Below are 9875 nucleotides of genomic sequence, written 5' to 3' on the forward strand. Positions count from 1 at the left end.
CCATGACAAACACATCTGGGCCCCAAGTGGGCAGCCCAGATGGGCCCCAGTTTGCTGCCCACTTGGGGCTCATATGGGCCCCATTTGGGAAGGCTGGCTGGGGAACTAACTATAAGCTAGCTTAAAGTGTCTCAAAATTAAAGCATGTTGGTTTGAGCGTATTTTGTTCACATCCCAAGAAGTTCAACAACTGCCGTGCATCACGACGACGCTTTGTTTTCTATTTTTCTGCGGCAGAGATGTGCTATTAAGCCGAAATCTCGCACCATCCTTTGCTCAGCGCGAGAGGAGACGCGAGATATGTGTGGCCCAGAGGACCGCCTCGGTGCGCTGCGGCTGCTGTTGTGTGGCGACTGACGGTGCTTTCAGAGCCGCCGCTGGGGAGCGGCTGCTTGTAATTCTGTTCAGGGGAGAAGCTGAGGGTGGCTGCCAGCTCCGGCGGCGCGCTGCGGCCCGGTTCTCTGTTCGCCGGGAGGGGTAGAAGCGGCCCGGTACCTCACTGGCCGGGAAGGGGAGGACCGGACCGGCCCGCCAAGGAGCGGCGCATGGCAGTCATATTCGGGCGGGGGCGGACCAGCGCACTGCGCGCACGGCACGGCACGGCACGGCACGGTCACGGTCACGGCACGGGCGCCTGCGCTGCCGGCGGCACGGCGGTGCCATTGATCGCGGCGCGGCCGGCCGGGCCCAGTCGCCGCCCGGCTCCTGCGTCGGCATGTCGAGCTAGTGGCCGCCATGGACGCAGCCCTGCCGCCGGCGCACATCGGCACCCTCCTCCTCCTCACGCTCCTCTGTCTTCCAAAAGGTGAGTGTCCCGGCGCCTCCGGCCGTCCCGGCGCCCCCGCTCGTCCCGGCGCCCCCGCTCGTCCCGGCGCCCCCGGCCGTCCTGGCGCCGGCCCGCCGGGACCGGGAGTGGGCCGCTGATTAGCCGGCCCAATTGTGTCGCGACGCTCTGTCGGTGCCCGGTCGCCGCCGATGGATGGTGTCGCGCCCACGGCCGATGGGCCGCCGGCTCGCACCGCGGGGGGCGGGCCGAGGGCCGCTGCGGGACAATGTGAGCCCGGCACGGCGCCGCCCCCGCCCCCGCCCCCGCCCCCGCCCGGTCGCATTGTTCACCGATTCAGTGATGGTGTTGTCGATACCGGCACCCGGCGACCCACCGCGCGGCACGGATTGGTCACATAAACAGGCAGAGGTGCGACGCCTCCTCAGTCATTGAAGGTAAACCGGGATCAAAACATTAGAAGGGAATGTCTTTGTCTAGTGTGTACCTACTCATATTCACAGCATACGCGCAGTCACTATGTAAAAGGAATGATAATTGATGAACTTAAACGATGGTTGAGTTTTAATTGCTATGAAAGCTGCAAACAGCTCTGCCACAGAGGTGGCTTAACAACTATGATAGCCGTTTTCACGACGGGTTATCTGGCGATTGCACCAAACTTGACCAAGTCTGCACCTAATCTTTTGTTCAACAAATATCTTAATTTGTGTCGTATTTTTTTACAGCATTTTAATCGAAAATAGTGTCTGATAACTTCAAAAATCAAGTATATAAGCGACTCTGCAACCCAAAGTTTTAACTATGAGAAAAACAATGAGTTTAATTTCACCAAATCTGCACCAAATCTGCTCCAGAAGTGAGCCAAATGTGTACCAGCTTACCGTCGTGAAAACGGCTAATGTCTACTGACAAAGTAAAACTCACTTCTGGGGCGGGGCTTCTATGAAGTTATGCCCACTTCAGAAGTTTGATGCATGGGACATTAGTGATCGCGTTTATTATCGCGAAAGAAGGAGGTCTCATCCACAATTTTAGGTATTGTCTTGCATGCCTACTTTCTTAATGAATGAGCCACTTATTTGCAACCGAGGATATATGTACCATAGCTGAAAAACGTTGTTCGATAGAATCGTGTTTTCTTCCTGTTGAAGACAAGCCTGAATTATCGGACACTGAGGATGTTACCAAAGGGTTGCTCTATATGCCTTCAAAGCTGCTCTCCATTGGGACTTCCCTGTCTGCCGGACCCGCTCGTCTCCAGGCCGTTTGCGCCAACTCGAGTCATGAGCGAAACTAGGCTGGAGACTCCAGCAGACATAACAGCAAGTTCAATAACAAGTTTAGACTTTTATACACACGAGCGTCGTGCATGCGAACATTATTCGCCCAAGTTTGCTCTCAGCTCGCTTCAAGTCCACTCTACGTAGTGTCTTCAGGACTTTTTAGGAATGTCTCCGTCACGGGAGAGAAGCCTCAGATGAGAATATATTCAGGCTTCAAAAAGCACGTCTCAGTCGAAAGGCTTCGCACGTCATACGGCGTTATTCATAGCGAGAGACGCTCTAGTTCGTCGGCACATCGAACTCCGGCTGCATTGGCGCCTCCACCGCGGCCTCCTGCAGTGGTAGTTCGGGCCAAGGTCGCTCCGGATAGCGGGCCGGCCTCTGACTGCCACAAATCCCGGCAGCTGGCCGCGCGGCCCGGCCGGCGGGCGACGGGCGGACACGGCGAACCTCCCCTGCCCACGCCATCCCCCCTCCCTCGGTCTCCCCTAGCCTTACCCACGGCCTCCCCTGTCGGCCGTTCTGTGCCAACATTCCAATATTACTGTTTGATAAAAGCCGATAACATCAGCCTCTTTCCATACATAAACGAAAGAGGCTCCCGGGGACCATCGGTCTCGGTGCTTCAAACCTCCGAGTCGAAGTAATAAAGCTGAACTGAGCGGCGGCTGCGGCCGGTCCCGTGCGCCGTTCGCCGGATGAGTACCGAGTTTATCTCTCCCGGGAGGGACCCTTACCTCGACCACATCATGCAGAGCGCCGGGAGCGAGGCCTCAGACCCTGTGCATATGTGTCCACAGCCGTCACCTGCCGATACCTCCATCCCAGCCCTGATTTATTGAGTTGCAGGGCCTTGTGAAAGGGTACCAGCGTGGGAGTGCAGAGAATGTACCAATAGGGTACTGTTCAACACCGGCGGCCAGCAGAGGTATTAGGAACGCGGCGGGGATGAAAGCAGTTTCAATTATTTTATAAAACCTACAATTCCACATGGATGGCGTCATTCAATTAAATTGACCGAGACGTGTATAGCCGAGCAAGCGTTTAATATGAATTTGATATTTGATATTGGTTTGGTGGTCTTTATTGATATTTTATTTGATATTTGATTTTGATAGGCTTGCTTTGTCGATAACACATTGCCGAGTAGGGTAGTTACCAGATGTAATTTACCGTCTTCTTTCTGGCTCAGTCTAATTATTACCAATACGTTGCATTGCATTAGTATTTTCTAACAATATTACTTTGGTCATTGAGGCTGGGATTTTTTTTTTAGCTTGCATTAAAATAGCTGCCCGGAATCGATCGGGCAGGTTTTGGTCTACCGGGCCGCTTCAATTTCGGGTTATCTGCTGCTTATCGTTCAGCGCACCGGTTGCTATAAACTCTGCATAAATTCGCCGTTAGCGAGATTGTGGGGCGCGGGGCCCCGCGGCCGTGGGCCGGCTGGATCAGATCTGGACATGGTTTAGAGCAGCTGGTGCAGAGCTGGTGGCTCAGACTGGAGCTGCTGGTTCAGAGCTACTGTTTCAGAAATCAGAGCTGCTATTTCAGATATACTGTTTCCTAGCTCCTGTTCAGAGTTTATATTCAATTGATGTTGCAGAACTGCTGTCGCAGAGCCGCTGTTTCAGAATTGCTGTTTCAGAGCTGCTGCTCAGAGCTGCTGTTCAGAGATGACCTGTTGGTGCAGAACTACTGATGCAGAGCTGCTAGTTCAGAGCTGCTAATTTAGAGCTGCTTGTTCAGAGCTTCTGCTGGTGCTCAGAACTGCTGGTCTAGGACTGCTGGCGCTCGGAGCTGAGCTGCTGGTTCAGAGCTGCTGTTTCTGAGCTGCTGGCTCAGAGCTGCTGGTCTAGAGCTGCTTGGTCAGAGCTGAGCTGCTGGTTCAGAACTGCTGGTCTAGCCAGTGCTGCTGGCGCTCAGAGCTGAGCTGCTGGTTCAGAGCTGCTGTTTCTGAGCTGCTGGCTCAGAGCTGCTGGCTCAGAGGCGCCGCCGCCCGGACTGCCGGCTGGCCCGTCTGCCGGCGCGGCGCGGCGGTCTGCCTGCAGGCTTTCTGCAGCGGCCGGCGCGCCGCGCCGGCAGCCACGCATGCCAATCGATCTGGGAGAGAGCCGGGCCGGCCGCCGGGGCCGGAGAGGACGAACGGGTACGGTCCGCGCTTCACGGAGCGTCGCCGATCTCTGACTGCCGCACAACAGATCAATGTCGCGGCCGTACCAGCCGTGTCAGTGGATTGGTAGAATCGCCACTGGAAACTGTCAGTTGGTTGATGGAACCACCAGCCGGATCTGTGTCAGTAGATTGATAGAACCACCATGGGAATCTGTGTCAGTGGATAAGAAGAATCACCACTGGAAACTGTGTCAGTGGATGGGTGGAACCACCAGGGGAAGTCAGGTCAGACTGGTAGAACCACCAGGCAGTGGAAGCTGCGTCAGCAGATTGGTGGCACCACCTATGAAAGCTGTGTCGGTGGATGAAAGCTGTGTCGGAGCCACCAGTGGAAGCTGTGTCGGCATAGAACGGTGCAACCACGCAGGCACCACCGCCGTCTGCCGATATCTATTCTCTAACCGGGCGACACACCGGGACCAGCTGCCATTCGGTCCGCTCCGGAGTCCGGACCCCGCATCTGGGCAACTGCTGGTGACGAAGTGTCGGCCGCCGGACCCGAAGGCTGCCCTAAACTCATATGTGGTCTCTATTTCGTTACGCGTCTGCCGTGTCGTTTCTTGTCCGCTGTGCTGGTTGCCTGTTCTCAATTTTTTTGCCTTTTCGGTGCGTCGTTTCTTGTCGGCCATTTTGTTTCCTGTCCTTCATTTTCTTACCAATCAGCTGTCTGGTTTCCTACCCCTTATTTTGTTACCTATCCGCTGCCTCGTTTCCTGTTCACTGTCTCGTTTTCTATCCTCCATTTTGTTGGTTGTTACCTATCCGCTGCTCGTTTGCTGTCCACTGTGCTGTTACCTGTTGGCCGTTCATCTCGCCCCAATACCGGCCGAGTTGCTGAAATATATCGGCGCGGACGGCCCGTCGGCTCCGGGCGGCTCCGGGGGCTTATCACGAGCCACTACGCCGCGGCAGTACCCGGATCAAAGGCCCGCCGGCGCCCCGGGCGGCGCCATGAACCGGATACGGGCCGGGCGGCGGATACGGGCCACTCTCTTACCACCGCAGCCGACCGTCCGCTGCAGCTCGCCTAACCGGGGAACGGGGCACAGCTACTGCAGATGCACAAGAATTACAGAACACATTACACACGGACTACATGACGAAACTCACGCAAGGTGGGTCGGACGCGCATTCAATGGGTCACATGACAGCGATAATCGGAACTGAGTGAGTGGTTAAAAGTGTGCACCTAGCTGGGGCATTCCACGTCAAATCGAACAAAAATCGGCTGTTTTGCACCTTACCATCAGCGATTTCATTATAAATATGTGAGCGAGTTCCTGTGTCGCCCCGAACATTACATTGATGTTTTTTGCACATTCTGACCACAGGTCTTCTAAATATGTATAGGGCATCGAATTTTTACAAAATGTTGCATCTTTATATTTTTGAACGACCATAACTTTGGTTGTACTTGTTTGATTTGAATGAAATAAACCTTACTGTTTAGGTAATTAGGCATTTGTTTAGAATTGCACTTACTTAAATACATGACCTTGAAATTTGCTTAACTCTGTTCTTAAGCACAAAAATTGAAATAGCAAAAAACACGTCACCTTCGATTCGGCTAATTTTCATATATTTTATTGCCTACCATATTCTTAACAACCTGTGAAAAAATTAGAGTGGGCCATTCATAAGTTTTGAAGAAAATGGCACATATGCAAACGTATGTTAGCACGCGCAGTGGAGGGGGAAGAGTGAATTTCGCCCCACCCCTCCTGTTTTTCGCCAATATCTCATAGTATTAAAGCGAAATTAATTAAAGGAACCTGTATGAAATTGAATTGCACATCTCATCGTGCAAGCAAGAAGAAAATCGGTTCACAACTGGTCTAGTGATAGCGGTGTAAAGTGAACATCCTGTCGCCGCGGCGAGCAGCCGGCGCCGACCGCTAGCCGCCGCCTGAATTGTAGACTGTGCCGGGACGGAACGGAACGGTTCCGTCTTTACATCGCGCTCCTTACCGCTGATTACGTTCGATTCGCGTCAAATTTTGATAGAAGACTAAGAAATGTACAGGCAATCTTATGGTGTAAAAATTTTGAAAATCGGTTGGTAAACAATTGAAATATGAACGTGTAAACACAAAATTGTGATTGCTGCGTTTCCCGCGTCGGCCGATCCCGCCTCAGCCGGCGACATGTTACTCTTAGCAGGTCTCTAACTGCCATATTTATTATTGGATTAACTAGAAATTCCCCATACATACTCAAAAATGTATATTCTTTCGTATAGTGAAGATAAAAAGACGTGAAGATATCGTTGCGTGATAATGTTTTCGTTGAACTTTTGGCTTCATGATGCATTTCCACACGGCTCAAAATTCACCGCAAAATACCGTTTGCCTGAGACACTTTTACTATGGAACTTGAATGCTTGACTACGATAGTATTTCCATTCTCGCAGAGTTTGGGACATCACTAATCAGCAATCATTCATTTCAGAAAGTGTACACAAACAAGCATGTCTTGACTCTGTCTTTCAAGGTCACGCGCGGTTGCGTGATGTTGATGCATGAAAACGGCGTTTGCCGCGAGAGTTATGAATGGCCCACTCCGATTTTTTTCACAGATGGTTAGGAACATTGTGACGGACATAATATGTAAAAATTACCCGAATTGAAGGTGACGTGTTTTTTGCTATTTAAGTTTTTCTGTTTTAATTCGAGGTCAAATGCATTTCAAGGTCACTTCAATTTAATTTTATAATTAAAAATCAAAGCCTTATCAATTGCCTACAAGACCCTGTAAATATCATTTTGATACCAGAAAAGGAACCAGAGTCATAGACATTTAGAAAACTTGATGTGTGGCATTTTTGGCTATATTCGATTACCTATATCTCAGCAATACTTTATCAAATTTCGAAAATACCTATTATACGTAACTCAGTTTTGAACCATGCCCAGTCTGCCTACAAATTTTCAGAAAAATCGAAGGGGATGACGGATTTCGGTGTTTGATTTGACGTGGAATGCCCCAGCTGCTACCGCTGCCTTCCAGACCACACTGTCCAGTCATAAAGAAATTAACTTTGCCAGAGGAGTCATGGTATTCCTGAAGTTCATTTAAGAATCTCGAACACGATTTGGGTTACTTAATCACTTTAAATGCTTAATCAGCCCTTGATATCATATACGCTTTTGAACTGGTCAATGATGAACTTCCCTGGAGACACTACAGACGATAAGCAAAGGCCTCTTATCATTGGAAGTGTTTTATGTAGAGCTGCTCAATGTAGAGTAGAATGGGTTAAATTCACCACCCTCTCCTGTACGATAATTGATGCAAGTGAATAATATAAGTTTAATCTCCCTGCATTCATTTGTTACTTCTAGTGCCACTATGCGGAAGAATGTCAAAGTTTTGCCTCGTAATTTTGTCTCGTTCCGAGTGAGAGAGCGAGGCAAAGTCTCATAGAATAGCAAACATTTCTGAGTATGAGTGAGTGCGTGGTCACTGGTCACGTTTCTGCGAGTCTGAGATATGATAAATTATGTCTCAGAAACCACTGGACCGATACACTTGCGGTCTTTTTGTGAGATAGCTTCACCCCTTGACCCGTTTATTACTATTTCCTATGCATTTTGGTCAGAGTGACCTCTAGTGCACGTGTCACGTGCAAAATGAGGAGGTGTCAGTCTCCCAACACATAGGTACACTGGCGAGTTTGGGGACTGGCGTGTAGGGTGCCTCTTCCACATCTCAAGAACGGCTGCGCCGATTGCGCTCAAATTTGGCACACCGCCTTAGACCGGTTATTAGTGTGTTATGCACAAGTCAGTTGGTTGGAAGACCCTCACACTTCCGCATGCGCTCAGGGCTCACTCTCTCGCTCGCTCGTTTGTCACCCCAAAAGGTGTTTTGCAGTTTACTGGTTTATTAATCTGATTTAGTATGTACAAGTATATTCAATGAAATTAACCCAAAACCATCGTTTTGAAATAGATAGTTTCCAAATCTACGCTATGCTAAACTTCTGACGCAAGCAGGATTGAATCTTGAAGGGTAATAAGTCCCTGTCAAAGCGGTAATGTGCATTTCATGGTCAGTTTCCGGAGTTTGGACAACGAGCTCGGATGTTGTATTTCTTGGAGCTGTGCTGTCTCAGAATTCACTGGGCTGCACGTCATGGCCAGTTAAACTTGACGTCGCGACTAGACGTCGCAGTACGCCGAGTTCAGTCTCCTACAAATAAAATGCGACATTTTGAAATCTTCACTTTTCGGCTATGGCTACAAAAATGGCATCCATACCCTGACCCGTACAACATATTTCAGTTTTTGGCAAACAACCGCATGTGCACATACACAGACTTTTCTATATATAGAATAGAGGTACCTATCTATATATGGAGATATTAGGGATAGATACTTTTCTATCTATAGAGAAGTCTGTGGCACATGCAATTGCTATTACGCGCACTCAAGAACGCAGGCCTGCTCAAATCATGCTGAATTGCTACGCGTGAATGTGCACTGTGCGGTACGACCTATCACCACTGTGTTTGGGCAGCTGACTGTTCTGACGGCTGTGGGTGCCGTCCCAGTGTCACTGCCGACACCGCGTCCCTATCTGATGTCCGTGTGTGTGTGTCGAGTGTTTGCACCACCAACAGGTCGCGTCCGGGCCAGTCGCTCCGCCCGCCTGCGGCTCACAGGACTCACAGAATAGCTGGAGTGCCATCGTCAGACACACTATATGGTGATTGATGCGATACATAATTACTCCTCAGCTCTCAGTCAACGCTCTCAGCCTGTGCTTTTTACGGCTGTTTACAGCAGAACGGGCGACTGGTGGTTACCAAACATACTTAGAAGCGTGTAGGCGGTCCTCGGCCGTACCTTCTTGGCATTGACATACAGAGGCATGTGCATCTTTCAGCAAGGCCTGTAACTAAACGTCACTTTTGCATACTACCTTTTACACCATTTTAGGGCACCTGCCATTAATTCCACAAACAGGACTTGTTTCCATTTTCCTACTTTGCGATGCACATGCAGTACCAAGTCAGGGCGCGAGTGATTTCTGTCTTATGCAGGGCTGTGGTGACTCCAGCACGGAGCGGGGGAGCTTCTGAAGGATCGGAGGACTGTCTGCAATTGCTCCAGGACGGGCCAGGGGAGCTCCTGAGGAGTTGGTGGACCGTCTGTAACTGCTCCAGGACGGGCCAGGGGAGCTCCTGCCGGGTCGGAGGACGCGGCGGCTGTGTCCGATGTTCCGCTCTAACCGACTGACGAGCGGGCCCAGCTGGATAAACAGCGACCCGGCACGCCATCACCACCTGTGGCTCATCGGGGCGGCGGCGGTGGCCGCGGCGGGGCGGCGGTGATTGTGTAATCACCAGCGGTGGTGTTAGGTATTGTCACCAGCGGTGGTGCTACCGTCACCGACCCCGGCGATATGATCACCGATACGGGCAACACGCAGTACGGGCAACTCATCAAGGTGGCGGTATGATCGCGGCATAATCACCAGCGGTGGTGACCTAGCAGATAATGGTCACCTCAGCTATACCGTCTTCATTACTCAGCTCCACCGCTGCCCCTAGCTGTTGTCTGTCGCTCTCCCTTCCTCCCTTCCTATACACTCTGTAGCTCTCATTCCCTCCATCTCTCTCTCCCTCT

Source organism: Amphibalanus amphitrite, unplaced genomic scaffold (genome assembly GCF_019059575.1).
Source record: "Amphibalanus amphitrite isolate SeventyFive unplaced genomic scaffold, NRLGWU_Aamphi_draft 001217F_arrow, whole genome shotgun sequence".
Lineage (NCBI taxonomy): Eukaryota > Metazoa > Arthropoda > Thecostraca > Balanomorpha > Balanidae > Amphibalanus > Amphibalanus amphitrite.